The sequence below is a fragment of the Bombina bombina genome, chromosome 6 (genome assembly GCF_027579735.1).
Source record: "Bombina bombina isolate aBomBom1 chromosome 6, aBomBom1.pri, whole genome shotgun sequence".
Lineage (NCBI taxonomy): Eukaryota > Metazoa > Chordata > Amphibia > Anura > Bombinatoridae > Bombina > Bombina bombina.
In genome coordinates this window covers 701,333,516-701,353,610 of record NC_069504.1, presented here as the reverse complement: position 1 = coordinate 701,353,610, position 20,095 = coordinate 701,333,516, and the positions used below count along the sequence as shown (strand labels likewise).

General features: G+C 37.5%; 1 protein-coding gene across 2 annotated transcripts in view; it reads left to right on the top strand.

Annotated features, from left to right (window-relative positions):
* The first annotated feature begins 1,530 nt into the window (after window positions 1-1,530).
* The window catches only part of NACC1 (nucleus accumbens associated 1), a 101,870-nt gene continuing 83,305 nt past the window's right edge, over window positions 1,531-20,095 (top strand). Inside the window, exons 1-2 of one of the 2 annotated variants that reach the window (XM_053717826.1) lie at window positions 1,531-1,796; window positions 2,247-2,399. The gene's annotated coding sequence lies outside the window, so the exon portion shown is untranslated. The remainder of the gene's footprint in view (window positions 1,797-2,246; window positions 2,400-20,095) is intronic. The other variant, XM_053717827.1, reaches the window with a different exon arrangement.

Genomic DNA, 20,095 nt, shown 5'->3' with positions numbered 1-20,095 from the left:
AGAGCAAAAGAGAGGGGGGAGAGAGAGCAAAAGAGAGGGGGGAGAGAGAGCAAGAGAGGGGGGCAGAGAGCAAAGGAGAGGGGGAGAGAAAGCAAAGGAGAGGGGGAGAGAGAGCACAAAAGAGAGGGGGGAGAAAGAGAGAGCAAAAGAGAGGGGAGAAAGAGAGCAAAAGAGAGGGGGGAGAAAGAACAAAAGAGTGGGGGAGAGAGTGAGCAAAAGAGAGGGAGGAGAGAGAGCAAAACAGAGGGGGGAGAGCGCAAAAGAGAGGGGAGTGAGAGAGCGCAAAAAAGAGGGGGGAGAGAGAGCAAGAGAGGGGGGAGAGAGAGCAAAGGAGAGGGGGAGAGAGAGCGCAAAAGAGAGGGGGGAGAAAGAGAGAGCAAAAGAGAGGGGGAGAATAAACAAGAGTGGGGGAGAGAGCGAGCAAAAGAGAGGGGGAGAAAGAGAGCAAAAGAGAGGGGGGAGAGAGCGTAAAAGAAAGGGGGAGAGAGAGCAAAAGAAAGGGGAGAGCGAGCAAAAGAAACGGGGGAGAGAGCGCAAAAGAGAGGAGGGGAGAGAGAAAGCAAGAGGTGGGAGAGAGAGAGCATAAAAGAAAGGGGGGAGAGAGCAAAAGAGAGGGGGGAGAGAGTGCAAAAGAGAGGGGGGAGAGAGCGAACAAAAGAGAAGGGGAAGAGAGAGCGAACAAAAGAGAAGGGGGAGAGAGACCAAGGGGTGGGACCGCTGTACTGCAAAAAATGGCCCGTGTAAAAGGGCTTTAGGACTAGTATATAGTAGTAAAGAATGGGGGTGCACTCGCCAGGATTTCCAAAGTTACCTTTAATGTAACGTTTTGGGGTGTTACCCCCTTTGTCAGACAATACAAAATAATGGTTATTTTGTATTGTCTGACAAAGGGGGTAACACCCCGAAACGTTACATTAGTGGTAACTTTGGAAATCCTGGCGAGAGCATCCCCATTCTTTACTACTACTATCAATACCATGGAAGCCCCCTGGGTGGATGAAATGTTAACCGTGAGTGCTGGCCTGTCTGCTGTATATATATATATATATATATATATATATATATATATATATATATATATATATATAAAATGATTGGTTAGTGATCATTAATTATTGCTGTATACACTAATAGGATAATAAAAACGAGTGATTACTATAACATTTAATTCAGTAATGATTATTTTATAACAAAAATAAAAAGGAACGATCTGAGATATTGATAAAGATGAAAACAAGAATACATTTCAAAGGTATATAGTGAATGAATAACAGATACGGATTTATAATGGAGTACAAATCGCTAAGAAGATAATATTTCCCCCGAGTCTACTTGAGGCCGCTACTTCCTGTCTGGATCGGTGTCTGTTTAATTGGCTTTCAACTGTAGTTTCTGAATCAATCGTTCTTTTATAGACTGCTCTGGCCTTTGTTTGCATTTCTCGTTTTCTGTCTCCTCATTCCTCCTCTGTGTTCTCCCCCCTTGGGTGTCTGCTCTATCACTCGAGACTCCATTGATTACCCTGGTTATCTCGTTCACTGTCTGCTCGATTGCTCTGATGCCAATTGGTGTCCTGAGACTGTAGTCTGCTCGATTCGTTCGACAGTCCGGTTTGTCTCTAAGTCTGATTTTGTTATTTTTCTAATCAGGGATTTTATCGCTCAACAATCTTCCATCAGTGTTTATTCTTTATTAATTTTTTGCATCGGTACCGTGCTTAATCGTGTCTTTCTTGATTTATTGAATCATGCACAGTAATTGTAAAACGGAGTTTTCTTAATCTAGTTTAACACTCAGTAAGTTGTATGTTTTTTCATTGTCTGCTCGACAAGACTGGAACACAATTAATGTAACCTGCATGCTTCTTTGGAATCTGTAATGAAGTCCCGCGTAGCCACACTATTTAATTCACCCGGTAACTTCGTCTACTGCTGTTGGTGCTTTATTTGTGTCCTGTGATTTACCCCATTTAAATGTAGTAAATGCTTTGTGTATTTTTTTTATTCTATTCATATTTAACCCGCTAGTCTGGTTCGATGCGTTCGATGTTCTATTGTTATCCTTTGCCCATCTCTCCTATTATCTAACTCGATGCGTTCTGGGCTCTTGGAAATTCCTCTGTCTATCTTTCCCATAGTCTGGCTCGATGCGATTGTCATTTGATTAATCTCTTTGAATGTTTCTCCAATAGTCTGGCTTGATGTACTCGGGTTTCAATTAATCGTTCCTATCTATTTCTCCCATAGTCTTGCTCGGCGTTCTCGGCTCTCGATTGCTACCTCCTGCCTGGCGATGAATGGCTGCTTTTGGTCCCGGAGCCGCTGATACCCGAACACCGGAAACGGAAGCGGTAACCGGTGGGAGCGGACCGTGGTGAGAGCAAGAGGACCGTTCACAGTGTAAGTGATCCTATTCCTATCCCAAACCGGTTTCCCGTAATGCGTACTGGGCCGCCATTTTTATTTATCCCACAAACTATTGAGAGCGACTGTTTTATAAACCGCGAGGTCTGCCCCTCGGGATTATCCAGGTTGTGAAGGGGTGTTGCGTATATATAAGCCAGGGGAAATGTTTACATCAAACTCATACATCGGTATTTGTGATCAATAACTTCATACAGAACTAAGCCGGTAACATACTTAAACCCCCTAAATCACCGTGGTATATGCCGCAGTGTTACCTAATTTATATACATTTTCATAGTCATAAACCAGTAAATGATCCTTGTCCTCACCACCTTCCATCCTATAAAGATATATAGTTTTTCACTTAGTACCATCTCGCCCCAATTCGTATCTGATAAAATATTTATATCAGTCAGCGTTCTTCCAAGGATATCGTTAATGGGCACACCACCTGGCTGATTTTACTGACCACCTTGCTGAAATTTAAGACAGTATAAAGCATCAAATAGCTAATATAACTTTTTTTTTTCCAATGTATTTTGCAAATATTGTTAAATGAATTTATGTTAAATTCTACAATTAATTTATACTTTGAAAGTCTTAAGTAATATTTATAAATATTACATTTTCCCCACCCAGCTGCTTCATAATATCAGGTGGCTGGTATGTGTGTGTCTTTTTATGCGATTATAAATACGTCTCCTATTCTTTTACTATTGTGCATTTTTTCCCCAAATATTATATATACTTATCCTAATCATATTTTAAAATATAGTTATCCAATTTCTGTACCAATATATACCTAACCTTTTCAAGGGGCATAATAGTTGAAAAATTACATTCTCTAATCCATTAGAGCATGTCATTTTACAATTATCAACCCCACTGTACTGTTTGTTTAACTCCTGTAAAGGGGGTGATCCAATCAGCAGCTCTAATTGCACATCTAAGTTGTGCGACTAGCGCTGCCGATTGGATCAGTGTCAGGTTTCCACTTGGGACCCGCGGTGCACCACAGGTCCTGAGCAGCACTTCTACTGAGTGTTTAACACCTTTGCAGGGGTTGGACATACAGTACAGCAGGGTAGATGATAGTCAAATGGCATGTTCGAACGGATTAGAGTGTCATTTTTCAACTGTTATGGCCCTTTCAGTCCTGGCCAAGATCTGGCTATCATCAGACCTTGTTTAGCTCCTGTTGCTCATGCCACTCCAGAACTATACCATATAGTTTACCTTTTAATCCTATGTCATTATAAATGCGCCTCTTTTTCAAATGCTCTGTACTTTGCAACTAGTCCTATCTAATTATATATTTTTTTGCACCATATTCATTTTCCACTGTATACCTCTACTCCTTTTATGTATACCTCTCATTCTTATCTTGCTCAGTATTTTTACTTTTTTTTTTTAATCCTTTATTATTGAATACTTTGCTTTAAAGGGGCGTACAAGAAAATGCTCTATTTTTTATTCTCTATTATTACACCATTGCTTGTCTATAATTGTATGTTTAAATACATTGTTATGTTAATGTCAGTTTCAGAGCAGCAAGGTACTACTAGGAGTTTTCCCGAACACATCTTGTGAGTCAATGACAAGAGGCATATGTGTAGCCAACAATTATCAGCTAGCTCCAAGTAGTGCATTGCTGCTCTGGAGCTTACATTAACAATGTGTTTTACTCCATGATCCATCCCATCAATACTATAATTTATTGAGTGCAGAGGAATAAAATCATAGGAACCAAAAGTTAAAGGACCAGTAAATACAGTAGATTTGCATAATCAACAAATGCATGATAACAAGACAATGTATTAGCACTTAGTCTTAAAGGGACAGTCTACCATAGAATTGTTAATGTTTCAAAAGATAATCGCTTTACTACCCATTCCCCAGTTTTGCATAACCAACACAGTTAAATTAATATACTTTTTACCTCTGTGATTACCTTGTATCTAGGAACCTTCTTCCAGCCCCCTGATCACATGACTGTGACTGTTTATTATCTATTGTCTTAAATTTAGTTTTGTTTTGTGCTAAATCTTAAATAACCCCCTGTGCCTTAAAGGGACAGTTTACTCAAAATTGTTCTCCCCTTTAATTTGTTCCCAATGATCCGCTTAATCTGTTGGAGTGTATTACATTGTTTACAAGTAGCTCCTTTACCCTTCTATTGACACTTGAAATAGTTGATTTAGCATGTGGTATCCCCACCTATTCTGAAAGTTTGTGGCCGTAGGTCCAAGCTATAAATAAGCTTTTTAAACACAGCCAGCAGAAGAAATTACACTCCCAGTTGGCTATAGCAGAGATAAAGTAATAAAATGTTGATTTTCCATTGTTCTCTCCAAGTACTGGTGATTGTTTTATGGACAGATATAAGATAAAGAAGCAGGTATATGTGCACAATGTGATACAGTAATGAGATCTGATTAAACCTACAAGCTCAACCCATTTTATTAGGTTGTGGCTTCAAAACCCAAAATAAGAGCTTTAATATACACAAATAAACCTTAAAAAGCTAATTTTCATATTTTTTTTGCTCTGCAGTTGGTAAAAAAAAGCAGTTGTAAATAAATTAAGGGACTGTCCCTTTAACACAGTGTTATCTATATGGCCCACGTGTACTTTCTGTCTCTTTGTGTTGAAAAGAGATTTAAAAAGCATGTGATAAGAGGCAGCCCTCAAAGGCTTAGAAATTAGCATATGAGCCTACCTATGTTTAGTTTAAACTAAGAATACCAAGAGAAAAAAGCAAATTTGATGATAAAAGTAAATTGGAAAGTTGATTAAAATTAAAAGTCCTATCTGAATAATAAAAGTTTAATTTATACTAGACTGTCCCTTTAACTTCAAATGAGTAGTAGATTTTTTTTCTGACAAAGTTCAGATATGTCTATTTCCACTCCCCCTGTATCATGTGACAGCCATCAGCCTATCACAAATGTATACATGTATAGTCTGGACATTCTTGTACATGCTCAGTAGGAGCTGATGATTCCAAAAGTATAAATATAAAAAGACTGCACATTTTGTTAAAACCCTTTAAGGACACAGCTTTCAGTTTGCTCAATGGTTTTATGACGGAAAAGTTCCGTCATATGTCCTTAAGAGGTTAATGGAAGTAAATTGGAAAGTTGTTTACAACTGCATGCTCTATTTGAATCATGGATGTTTAATTTTAACTTGAGTGTCCCTTTAAAGACATTTATAGTGATACATTATATACTTTTCCAATTGTAGGGGCCATAAATACAATTTTAAAACCTTATTTCTTTTTTATTCTTTCTCATGTTGTGCCAGTATGCTTCGCGTCTCCCAATTAATTCTTAGTCTAAATATCTCTGTAGTCTTATTCTTGGATAAACTTTTTACCCAGAATTCTATCCAATGTTATATCTTCCTTTCAGGTATATCCTAGTATATATCTATGCACTTAAAGGGACCTGAAACCATGTTTTTTTCATGATTTAGATAATACAATTTTAAACAACTTTCCAATTTACTTCTATTACCAAATTCGCTTCATTCGCTTGGTATCCTTTATTGAAGGAGCAGCAATGCACTACTGAGAGCTAGCTGACCACATTGGTTGAGCCATTGAGAAGAGGCATTTATGTGCAGCCACCAATCAGCAGCTAGTGCCCAGTAGTGCAGTGATGCTCCTTAGCCTTCCTAGGTTTGTTTTTCAACAATGGACACCAATACAAACTAATTTGTTAACAGAAGTTCTTTAAAAGTGTATACTCTATCTGAATCATGATAGAAAAATGTTGGGTTTCATATCCCTTTAATTCTTCCCTACAACTCTCCTACACATTTAGTGGTGCTAACTTTTTTTGTAATGTATTTCTCTGTTCCATGTCCTATAACACCCCCCCCCCCGTGACACACACACATATGGGTGTGTATTTCTGTCCCTATGTATTATCTCTTCTGTCACTATGCTTTTTCCTAATTCAGCTACAGCATGTAGGTATTCAAACTATTACATAATATACTTCTCAGCCTATTATTTATCACTGCTAATTCCAGTCGGGTATATATTTCTTCCCTCTAATTCTTTACTACTGCACTTCTCATCATTATTTTAGCTCATTATAGGCCCCATCCCATAAGTATGTTCCAGAGTATGCCTTTACCAGTAATTATATCTCATTATTTTCTGATATACCTCTTCCTGTCTTTCTCAGTAAATACACAGTTGCAGAATAGTAACCATTATATATTCTGAATACACACAGAGAGAAATGCACTCACAGGAACGAACAACCAGCTCAATACCATTGTTAGCCTGTTCTATGGCGATTTACCACCTGGGTGCAACTTCTTTTAGCCCAGTAATGCTTTTCACAGAGTAGAACTTTCCTGTAGTATATCAGTCTGATTCTGCCTATTACAGTCAGTCCAGCGCTGAAATATCAGGCAGTTCCTCTCTGAACAAGGAACACAGCAACCCTAGACAATCGTTTCGGCCTTCATTGGGCCTTGTCATTGAGATGTAGCCATATTCCTCTATGCACACTGAGCAAGGAGTCCACGTCTGGTTGTATTCTGAACCCTGTTCCAGTGTAAATTTCTATGTAGAAAAGATAAAAAATATTTACTCACACACTGCTATATTTTTAAATAATGTTATCCTGTCTAATATATGCTAATTGCTTTATATACACTATCTTAGAAACTGAGTAACTCAGTTGCATACAACTAAGCACCAATTATATCTTTCTAAATGTTATTGCCGCACCCAACTAAATATGTTAGTCCTCACTGTTTGCTTCCTTCTTGCTCAGATAATTGCATGTAAGTATCTATTTAGTTTTACAAATTATACAGTTCTGATTCTCTTTAATATGTACAGTCTTCTTAAAGGGACAGTCTAATGAAAACATTTGTTGATTTGTTTGAACATGTGACTTTTAAAATACACAGTCACCTAGGATTAGTGATGCAAAAGGAAAGTTAGAATTAAACTTTAATAATGTAGATATAGTGTGCACTTGTATATTTACAATTTACTTCTGTTATAAGTTTTGCTCTATTCTCTTTGTATCATTTGTTGGAGTAGCAATTTACTACTGCGTTTTAGCTGAACACATTGGGTGAGCTAATGCAAGAGGCATATATTTGCAGCCACCAATTGCCAGCTAGCTCCCAGTAATGCACACATTGCATCTATCTAGATATCCTTTTCAACAGAGGATAACCAGAGAATGAATCAAGTTCGATAATGGAAATACAATAGGAAGGTGATTAAAATTGCATGCTGTATCTGAATAATGTAAGTTTTTAATTTTGACTTTACTGTCCCATTTAAACTCCAGAAAGGGTTTAAACACACAAAGTCCCACTCGGGAGCTGCATCCAATCAGAAGTGGCAGTTTCATATCACCAATCGCCTGCTGTGCAAGCTACATGGTTTGCAGCTCCTGACTTTACCTATGTGTTTCGCTCCTTTGCCTAGGTTAAACACATTGTAATATAGGCTCTGTAATGCAAAAATTACCAATTCTAATGATCTGGAACATGTTATTTTGCTTAAAGGGACATGAAACCCAAATGTTTTCTTTCATGATTCAGATAGAGAATACCATTTTAAACAACTTTCTAATTTACTTCTATCGTTTAATTTGCTTCATTCTCTTGATATCCTTGGCTTAAAATCATTTCTAGATAGGCTCAATAGCTGCTGATTGGTGGCTTCACATAGATGCCTCGTGTAATTGGCTCACCTTTGTGCATTCTTTCTTCAACAAAGAATGAGGCAAAGTAGCTAATAGAAGTAAATTGGAATGTTGTTTAAATTTGAATTCTCTACCTAAATCATGAAATATTTTTTTGGGGTTTAATGTCTCTTTAAGTATTCTTCAGCTGCCTTACATTCATGCTTTGTCATTTTTCTTTAATTTTATTTATATGCAATAAGAACAATTGGATAACTATATAATTGCATACATTAACCCTTTCACTACCAGGACTTTCAGATAAAAACTTGCCCAAAATACCAGATAATTTTTAGCATTTTTGTTATCACTCCATTTAAACAGAATGTTTTTATTTTATTTATCTATCAAAACTATATATATATATATATACACAGTGGATATAAAAAGTCTACACACCCCTCTTAAAATGTCAGGTTTCTGTGATGTAAAAAAGAGACAAAGATAAATCATTTCAGAACTTTTTCCACCTTTTAATGTGACCTATAAACTGTACAACTCAATTGAAAAACAAACTGAAATCTTTTAGGTAAAGGGAAATAAAAAAAATAAAATAATATGGTTGCATTAGTGTGAACACCCTTAAACTAATACTTTATTGAAGCACCTTTTGATTTTATTACAGAACTCAGTCTTTTTGGGTATGAGGTTTTCAGCATGGCACATCTTGACTTGGCAAGATTTGCCCACTCTTCTTTGCAAAAACACTCTAAATCTGTCAGAATGCGAGGGCATCTCCTGTGCACAGCCCTCTTCAGATCACCCCACAGATTTTGAATTGGATTCAGGTCTGGGCTCTGGCTGGGCCATCCCTAAACTTTAATCTTCTTCTACTGAAGCAATTCCTTTGTTGATTTGGATTTATGCTTTGGGTCGTTGTCATGCTGAAAGATGAAGTTCCTCTTCATGTTCAGCTTTCTAGTAGAAGCCTGAAGGTTTTGTGCCAATATTGTCTGGTATTTGGAACTGTTCATTATTTCCTCTACCTTGACTAAGGCCCCTGTTCCAGCTAAAGAAAAACAGCCCCAAAGCATGATGCTGACACCACCATGCTTCACTGTGGGTATGGTGTTCTTTTGGTGAAATGCAGTGTTGTTTTTGCGCCAAACTTTTGGAATTATGACCAAAAAGTTCAACTTTGGTTTCATCAGACCAGAACACCCTTTGCAACATGCTTTTGGGAAACTTCAGATGTGTTTTTGCAAAATTTAGCCGGGCTTGGATGTTTTTTGTGTGTAAGAAAAGGCTTCCATCTTGCCACTCTACCCCATAGCCCAGACAAATGAAGAATACAGGAGATTGTTGTCACATGTACCACACAGCCAGTACTTGCCAGATATTCCTGCAGCTCCTTTAATGTTGCTGTAGGCCTCTTGGCAGCCTCCCAGACCAGTTTTCTTCTCGTCTTTTCATCAATTTTGGAGGGACATCCAGTTCTTGGTAATGTCACTGTTACACCATATTTTCTTCACTTGATGATGACTGTCTTCACTGTGTTCCATGGTATATCTAATGCCTTGGAAATTCTTTTGTACCCTTCTCCTGACTGATACCTTTTAACAATGGTTTAGAAGCTCTCTGCGGACAATGGCTTTTGCTGTAGGATGCGACTAACAAAATGTCAGGAAAGACCTATTAGAACAGCTGAACTTTATTTGGGGTTAATCAGCGACACTTTAAATAATGACAGGTGTGTACTGACTCCTATTTAACATGATTTTGAATGTGATTGCTTAATTCTGAACACAGCTACATCCCCAGTTATAAAAGTGTTCACACTTATGCAACCATATTATTTTAGTTTTTTATTTCCCTTTACCTAAAAGATTTCAGTTTGTTTTTCAATTGAGTTGTACAGTTTATAGGTCACATTAAAGTTGGAAAAAGTTCTGAAATGATTTATCTTTGTCTCATTTTTTTACATCACAGAAACCTGACATTTTAACAGGGGTGTATAGACTTTTTATATCCACACTGCTTTATTTTCAGGAATCTGAGGACGGGCGTTGTAGCCTGAAAACGTTCACTCTGTAACTTAAAAAATTTTGTTTTCACACGGCGAGTGCCTCTCCTTTGGATTATTACATTGGATTTTATATATATATATATATATATATATATATATATATATATATATATATATATATATATATATATATATATATATATATATATATATACATACATATACACACACAACCCAAGGTATTGATCTAGGCCCATTTTGGTATATTTCATGACACCAATTAATCTCCAAATGCAATCAATCAAAAAAAAAAAAAGTGTTACTTTTTCGCAAACTTTGGGTTTCTCACAGAAATTATTTACATACTGCTTGTGCAATCATGGCACAAATGTTTGTAAAAGTTTCTCTGGGATACCCTTTGATCAGAAATAGCAGACATATATGGCTTTGCCATTGTTTTTTGGTAATTAGAAGGCTGCTAATTGCATCTGCGCAATACACTTCTATTATTCCCAGCAGTGAAGGGGTTAATTAGGTACCTTAAAAGGTTAATTTGGTGTAGAGATTAGCCTCCCACCTGACACTTCCCACCCCCTGATGCCTACCTTTTCCGTCTTAAACAGCTCTTTTCCCTCCCCCACCCCTCACAGGTAATCCACATCTTGGGTACTGGCAGACAGTCTGTCAGTATGAAAATATAAGTAATTTTTTTTTTTTCAATAAAATGTTTTTTATTATTTTTTTTTTATATTTTCTGCAGTGTAGGATCCCCCCTAACAGCTCTCTAAACCTTGCCCCTCTATTACCCGCCATCTTAGGTACTGGCAGCCAGTACCTATAAACCTTTTTTTTTTTTTATTATTATTTTTGTACATATTTTCTGTAGCATAGTGTGTGTCCCCCCCAGATCCCCTTTTCTGAAGTGTAGCTGCCCCATCCCTCCATGACCTCCTTTTTTTTTTTTTTCTATATGTGACTAGAGGTTCAGGAATCAAACACTATACCTGCACAGAGAGCTGGCAGTGGTGTGTATTTAGTGAAGACTTGGAGGCCGATTTATCAAAGTCTGGCAGGCATTGCTGAATGCCGACAACATACGCTGTCAGCATTTAACATTGCACAAGCAGTTCTAGTGAACTGCTTGTGCAATGCCATCCCCTGCAGATTTGCGGCCAATCGGCCGCTAGCAGGTATGTCAATTAACCCGATCAGGCAGATTAATGTCTGCAGCCTCAGAGGCAGAGGACCAGTTAAGGAGCAGCGGTCTTAAGACCGCTGCTTCATAATTGCTGTTTCCGGCAAGCCTGAAGGCTTGCACCGAAACAGGGGCATCAGGGGCCATTCAGCCCCTTGGTTTGTGTCATACAAGTCACTGCTGATTCTCTTAGAAGGTGTAGAGTTTGAATGCTTGTGCACGGGCACTCACATTGTGTTTGTATATGCAGCTGAAAAAACACTAACTTATACTAAAATCTTTTGTTGCTAATAGAAGTATACTGCTAAAAAATTTGCTTCTATTTACAATTTAAGTGCACTCATGCACATTTAAATTTTCACCTTTCTGTCCTGTTCAATGATACTTAAAAGTGCAAAAATAAAACCTTCTTATGTATTAAAACATTTTATATTTGAACTGTTACTTGCATATAACTGTGTTTATCCCCTGCAAACACATAGTAAAAGTCAGTTTTAGAGGAGCACTCCTGAGAGCTAACCGGTTATTGGTGGCTAGATACATATGCCTCTTGTCATTGCCACACTATGGGCCTGATGATATAAAATGATCCTCCAGCACTGCGAGATCCCTAGTGAAAGTTTCAAAATGCAGATTTTGCTTTACTTCTCCAAGGGGTGCTCTCTGCATTTCTGTATGTGAAGGAGAGACAAGCCCAGTGCAATATAACACTGCATAACATGACATTTCTGCTGCATTTACATTTTGTGCTTTGTGTTCTATATTACTGCACAGTTCAGATTCAATTTAATTACATTTAATCTTTGCACTTTCTATTTTGTATACAGCAGTGAATTTTGGATTGTGATTATGCTTTCACAATTTCTCTATAACTTTTTAACACATTTAGGATCATACTTTAGTATGTATATTTGCATCTTTTACAAATTACATTGCTTTGCATTTCTATTTAAAATACAGCTGAAAAACTTAAGCTTCATTACTTTCTATGGGCCAGATAATGGAACATTCTCTAGTTTGGAGATATATTATAGTGCAGACTTCACATGGGCTGAACTCACTGAATTTTCTTAGGAAAAGTATGGAATTTTGAACTTTCAAGATTCCACCCTTTTCCTTAGAAAATTCAGTGAGTTTAGCTCATGTGAAGTCTGCACTATAATATATCTCCAAACTAGAGAATGTTCCATTATCTGGCCCATAGAAAGTATGACAGAAAGATGACAGATGCCTTCCACAGATACACAATCTTGGGATACAAAATTTCAGATGCAAGTGAAAAGGTAACTGGAGGACACCTGGGGCTGATATAAAGGCTCAGTTTGCATAAATTACAAATTAAACTGAAATATTTTTACTACACTTTAACTTGATTTTGTCTATATTATAGTATATATATATTCCTTTTATTTTAAAATTAGTGTATTATGAAATGTGAGCAAACGTCACCTGCATACAACTGGCAAGATAAATGAGACCAGCTTGTTTTAAATACATTTCACAAGAATTGTGAGAGAGCTTCAGACATGCCCAGGGAACTGTCCTGTCCCTTCCACTTTCTGAAACTGTTAGTTTTAGTTTACAATAAAGCAAATACAAAGTGCAATGTAAGTTGTAAACGATACACAGAAATATACAAAGTATGATCCTAATTTGTTAAAGGGACAGTCTACTCCAAAATTGTTATTGTTTAGAAAGATAATCACTTTATTAACCATTCCCCAGTTTTGCTTAACCAACACGGTTATATTAATACACTTTTTACCTCTGTGATTACCCTTATTTCAGTTATTTTGACAGACAAGGATTTTAGTACTAGATTGAAGGGAGTTATTTGAATTGATGTGCAGTATCATCTGTTTGTACAATTATTAGTGGGTCGCTTGCTATTGCTGATTATAGGTACTGTATAGATAAATATGTGAGGCTTTGTCCTGTTATAATAAATATATATATATATATATATATATATATATATATATATATATATATATATATATATATATATATATATATATATATATATATATATATATATATATATATATATGATAACAAGTCCAAGCCCAGGTGTTCCTGGGAGCTCAGTTACCAACTACCATACCCCCAATGGCAGGCCTGTAGATGGACTTGTATAAACAAAAATATGATTTGTGAAATAGAAAATGTGATCTTTAAGTGGCACTTAAAGCTACATAATTTCCCTGACGTACACAAAGCAAAATTACTTTTGATTTGCTCATAGAGGTCAGCAATACATAAAATCAATATGCTTGCTAATTGCTGTCACAAATAGAACATAATTTGTTGCATTCTGATAAATTTTACACATTTGCAAAACCTTTCACTAAAGCAGCTATATGTGACAATTTTTTTAATTTAAATATTTTATTTTCCCCTTTGATGAGCATAGAAAAAAACATTAAAAAAAAGATAGTTCAGGCACAGCAATTAAATATCCACAACAAACAACCTTGAGTAGAAAGCTATGCAGTATAGGAGACTAGTATCAATATTCTCTAGCATTGAACAATGCTCTGACCATTCAGTGGCGTTGTTACACATGTATAAAACTGCCCATAACTGACATAATAAAGAAACTTAAAGTCCACTCCTCAGTACCAGGGAAGGTATTTGCAATCCAGTAAATATATGAGCATATTAAACATGAAAGCAAATGAATAAATCTCGCACTGATATTCCAGCATGTCCGTTCTTTCTCTGTCAACTGGCAGTATATATATATATTTTTACTTTACTTTTAACCCTTATCTGTAAAGTGTACCAAGTGAGCGTGTTTTTAGTGAAGTGGCAGCAATATATGAAAAAAACAGAAGCCGTTTTAACAGGCGAACATGCTGAAATGTTATGCTTTCTGCACTATGTTTTTCTACTTAAAGAGATAGGAAAGTCAAAATTAAACTTATGTCATTTTAACACACTTTTAAATTCACTTCTATTTTCAAATGTGCCTCGTTCTCTTAGTATCCCATTTAGAAAATGAATACGCACATATCATACACTAGTGGGAGTTGCTGCTAATTGGTGCCTGCACACATTTGTCTTTTGTGATTGTCTAACTAGATGTTTTCAGCTTCCTGTCAGTAGTGTAATGCTGTCCCTTCAGCAATGGATAACAAGAGAATGAAGCAAATTTGATAATAGAAATAAATTGGAAAGTTGTTTAAAATTGTATGTTCTATCGAAATCACAAGAAAGTTTTTATGTTTACTATCCCTTTAACTGGGAGTATTAAAGAAATCGTGTAGTGTCTAGCTTTACAGTAGTGACTTTAATTTTATATCAGTGTGCAGTTTAAAAGGGATTTATGCCATTCTTTTATGTTTCGGGAAGCCATTTAATAAGTTAATTTAAAAGCACTTTATTTTTCCCAGTTGTTTCTTTTAATATTTAAAATTTTAATAAGCATGTTCAGTTTATACCAGATTTGTGTATAAATTGTGTTGATTTTTCAAAATTTTAAATGTACAGAATATCGACCCCTGAAAGGCGGTCAATAATCGGTATCTGTATTGGCCCTGAAATTATATATAATATAAAATATATATATATATATATATATATATACACACACACACACACAGGGAGTGCAGAATTATTAGGCAAGTTGTATTTTTGAGGATTAATTTTATTATTGAACAACAACCATGTTCTCAATGAACCCAAAAAACTTATTAATATCAAAGCTGAATAGTTTTGGAAGTAGTTTTTAGTTTGTTTTTAGTTATAGCTATTTTAGGGGGATATCTGTGTGTGCAGGTGACTATTACTGTGCATAATTATTAGGCAACTTAACAAAAAACAAATATATACCCATTTCAATTATTTATTTTTACCAGTGAAACCAATATAACATCTCAACATTCACAAATATACATTTCTGACATTCAAAAACAAAACAAAAACAAATCAGTGACCAATATAGCCACCTTTCTTTGCAAGGACACTCAAAAGCCTGCCATCCATGGATTCTGTCAGTGTTTTGATCTGTTCACCATCAACATTGCGTGCAGCAGCAACCACAGCCTCCCAGACACTGTTCAGAGAGGTGTACTGTTTTCCCTCCTTGTAAATCTCACATTTGATGATGGACCACAGGTTCTCAATGGGGTTCAGATCAGGTGAACAAGGAGGCCATGTCATTAGATTTTCTTCTTTTATACCCTTTCTTGCCAGCCACGCTGTGGAGTACTCGGACGCGTGTGATGGAGCATTGTCCTGCATGAAAATCATGTTTTTCTTGAAGGATGCAGACTTCTTCCTGTACCACTGCTTGAAGAAGGTGTCTTCCAGAAACTGGCAGTAGGACTGGGAGTTGAGCTTGACTCCATCCTCAACCCGAAAAGGCCCCACAAGCTCATCTTTGATGATACCAGCCCAAACTAGTACTCCACCTCCACCTTGCTGGCGTCTGAGTCGGACTGGGGCTCTCTGCCCTTTACCAATCCAGCCACGGGCCCATCCATCTGGCCCATCAAGACTCACTCTCATTTCATCAGTCCATAAAACCTTAGAAAAATCAGTCTTGAGATATTTCTTGGCCCAGTCTTGACGTTTCAGCTTGTGTGTCTTGTTCAGTGGTGGTCGTCTTTCAGCCTTTCTTACCTTGGCCATGTCTCTGAGTATTGCACACCTTGTGCTTTTGGGCACTCCAGTGATGTTGCAGCTCTGAAATATGGCCAAACTGGTGGCATCTTGGCAGCTGCACGCTTGACTTCTCAGTTCATGGGCAGTTATTTTGCGCCTTGGTTTTTCCACACGCTTCTTGCGACCCTGTTGACTATTTTGAATGAAACGCTTGATTGTTCGATGATCACGCTTCATACGCTTTGCAATTTTAAGAGTGCTGCATCCCTCTGCAAGATATCTCACTATTTTTTACTTTTCTGAGCCTGTCAAGTCCTTCTTTTGACTTATTTTGCCAAAGGAAAGGAAGTTGCCTAATAATTATGCACACCTGATATAGGGTGTTGATGTCATTAGACCACACCCTTTCTCATTACAGAGATGCACATCACCTAATATGCTTAATTGGTAGTAGGCTTTCGAGCCTATACAGCTTTGAGTTAGACAACATGCATAAAGAGGATGATGTGGTCAAAATACTAATTTGCCTAATAATTCTGCACTCCCTGTATATATATATATATATATTTTTTTTTAATATATTTATAAATATATATATATACATACATACATAAAGAATGCGCTCTCTGGATTTATAGTTTCAACAAAATTTTACTATGTGACGTTTTGAGGTATTCACCCCTTCCTCAATTTGGAGAAAGATATTAGATACATATATAACTTCTCTCTCTCTCTCTCTCTTTTTTTTTTTTTTTTTTTTTTGTATTATAAAAGGGACACTGTACCCACAAATTTTCTTTCGTGATACAGATAGAGCATGCAATTTTAAGCAACTTTCTAATTTACTCCTATTATCAATTTTTCTTCGTTCTCTTGCTATCATTATTTGAAAAAGAAGGCATCTAAGCTTTTTTTTTTTGGTTTCAGTACTCTGGACAGCAATTTTTTATTGGTGGATGAATTTATCCACCAATCAGCAAGGACAACCCAGGTTGTTCACCAAAAATGGCCCGGCATCTAAACTTACATTCTTGCAGTTCAAATAAAGATACCAAGAGAATGAAGAAAATTTGATAATAGGAGTAAATTAGAAAGAGAATGAAGAAAATTTGATAATAGGAGTAAATTAGAAAGTTGCTTAAAATTTCATGCTCAATCTGAATCACGAAAGAAATTTTCTCCTGTTAAGTGTAGTCAGTCCACGGGTCATCCATTACTTATGGGATTATAACTCCTCCCTAAAAGGAAGTGCAAGAGGATCACCCAAGCAGAGCTGCTATATAGCTCCTCCCCTCTACGTCATACCCAGTCATTCTCTTGCACCTAACTAAAGATAGGACGTGTGAGAGGACTGTGGTGTGTTAAACTTAGTTTTTATTTCTTCAATCAAAAGTTTGTTATTTTAAACGGCACCGGAGTGTGTTGTTTGTCCTCAGGCAGCATTAGAAGAAGAATCTGCCTGAGTTTTTCTATGATCTTAGCGGTCGTAACTAAGATCCGCTTGCTGTTCTCGGCCATTCTGAGGAGTGAGGTAACTTCAGAACAGGGGATAGCATGCAGGGCCCACCTGCAAGGAGGTATGTGCAGTAAATTATTTTCTAAGCAATGGAATTGACTGAGAAAATACTGCTAATACCGATGTAATGTAAGTGCAGCCTTAAATGCAGTAGTAGCGACTGGTATCAGGCTGATATGTATGTATGTATACTCTGAGGTATTTCTGGGGAATGGAATTTCACTGAGAAAATACTGTCAATATTAAAGTAATATTTGAGCCTGCACTGCAGTGAAAGCGACTAGCAGCAGGCTTATTAATAACACTTCATAATTTTCAATTTTTAAAACGTTTACTGGCATGTTAATCGTTTTTTCTGAGGTACTTGGTGATAAAACTTTATGGGCATGATTTTTACCACATGGCTGTCGTTTTTTTCTGAATAAAAACAGTTTACTGAGCTTCCCCACTGTTGTAATATGAGTGGGAGGGGCCTATTTTAGCGCTTTATTGCGCAGTAAAAATTTAGTCACAGTCTTCCTATTTTTTCCTCCATGATCCAGGACGTCTCTACAGAGCCCAGGGGTCTCCAAAACTAGTTTGAGGGAGGTAATCAGTCACAGCAGACCTGTGACAGTGTGTTTGACTGTGATAAAAACGTTTATTATTTCAACTGTTATCCGTTTTGGGTATTAAGGGGTTAATCATCCTTTTGCTGGTGGGTGCAATCCTCTGCTAACTTTATACATTTTCTGTTAAAATGTGGTTGTTTTAACATATTTGGTTCATTGTTAATTCAACTGTGTCACATTTTTATGTTTCTTAAAGGCGCAGTAGCGTTTTTTATATAGCTTGTAAATTTATTTAAAAGTTTTTTCCAAGCTTGCTAGTGTTATTGCTAGTCTGTTTAAACATGTCCGACACAAATGAATCTGTTTGTTCACTATGTTTAAAGGCCAATGTGGAGCCCAATAGAAATTTGTGCACTCAATGTATAGATGTTACTTTGAATAAAAGTCAAACTTTATATGTTAAAAAAATATCACCAGACAACGAGGGGGAAGTTATGCCGACTAACTCTCCTCACGTGTCAGTACCTTCGCCTCCCGCTCAGGAGGTGCGTGATATTGTGGCGCCAAGTACATCAGGGCGGCCCATACAAATCACTTTGCAAGACATGGCTAATGTTATGACTGAAGTACTATCTAAATTGCCAGAATTAAGAGGTAAACTTGATCAATCTGGGGTAAGAACAGAGTGCGCTGATAATAGTAGAGCCATGTCTGATACTGCGTCACAATTTGCAGAACATGAGGACGGAGAGCTTCATTCTGTGGGTGACGGATCTGATCCAAGTAAACTGGATTCAGAGATTTCAAATTTTAAATTTAAGCTTGAGAACCTCCGTGTATTACTAGGGGAGGTATTAGCGGCTCTGAATGATTGTAACACGGTTGCAATTCCAGAGAAAGTATGTAGGCTGGATAAATATTTTGCGGTACCGGCGTGTACTGACGTTTTTCCTATACCTAAAAGGCTTACAGAAATTGTTAACAAGGAGTGGGATAGACCCGGTGTGCCCTTTTCACCCCCTCCTATATTTAGAAAAATGTTTCCAATAGACGCCACCACACGGGACTTATGGCAGACGGTCCCTAAGGTGGAGGGAGCAGTTTCTACTCTGGCTAAGCGCACCACTATCCCGGTGGAGGATAGCTGTGCTTTTTCAGATCCAATGGATAAAAAGTTAGAGGGTTACCTTAAGAAAATGTTTGTTCAGCAAGGTTTTATATTACAACCCCTTGCATGCATCGCGCCTGTCACTGCTGCGGCGGCATTCTGGTTTGAGTCTCTGGAAGAGACCCTTAGCACAGCTCCATTGGATGAGATTATGAACAAGCTTAAAGCCCTTAAGCTAGCTAATTCATTTATTTCTGATGCCGTAGTACACTTAACCAAACTTACGGCTAAGAACTCCGGATTCGCCATTCAAGCGCGCAGAGCGCTGTGGCTTAAATCCTGGTCAGCTGATGTGACTTCTAAATCTAAATTGCTTAATATTCCTTTCAAAGGGCAGACATTATTCGGGCCCGGCTTGAAAGAAATTATCGCTGACATTACTGGAGGTAAGGGCCATGCCCTGCCTCAAGACAGGGCCAAACCAAAGGCTAAACAGTCTAATTTTCGTGCCTTTCGTAACTTCAAGGCAGGAGCAGCATCAACTTCCTCCGCTCCAAGACAGGAAGGAACTGTTGCTCGCTACAGACAGGGCTGGAAACCTAACCAGTCCTGGATCAAGGGCAAGCAGGCCAGAAAACCTGCTGCTGCCCCTAAGACAGCATGAAGTGAGGGCCCCCGATCCGGAAACGGATCTAGTGGGGGGCAGACTTTCTCTCTTCGCCCAGGCTTGGGCAAGGGATGTCCAGGATCCCTGGGCGTTGGAGATCATATCTCAGGGATATCTTCTGGACTTCAAAGCTTCTCCTCCACAAGGGAGATTTCATCTTTCAAGGTTATCAGCAAACCAGATAAAGAAAGAGGCGTTTCTACGCTGTGTACAAGACCTCTTACTAATGGGAGTGATCCACCCAGTTCCGCGGTCGGAACACGGGCAAGGATTCTATTCAAATCTGTTTGTGGTTCCCAAAAAAGAGGGAACCTTCAGACCAATCTTGGACTTAAAGATCCTAAACAAATTCC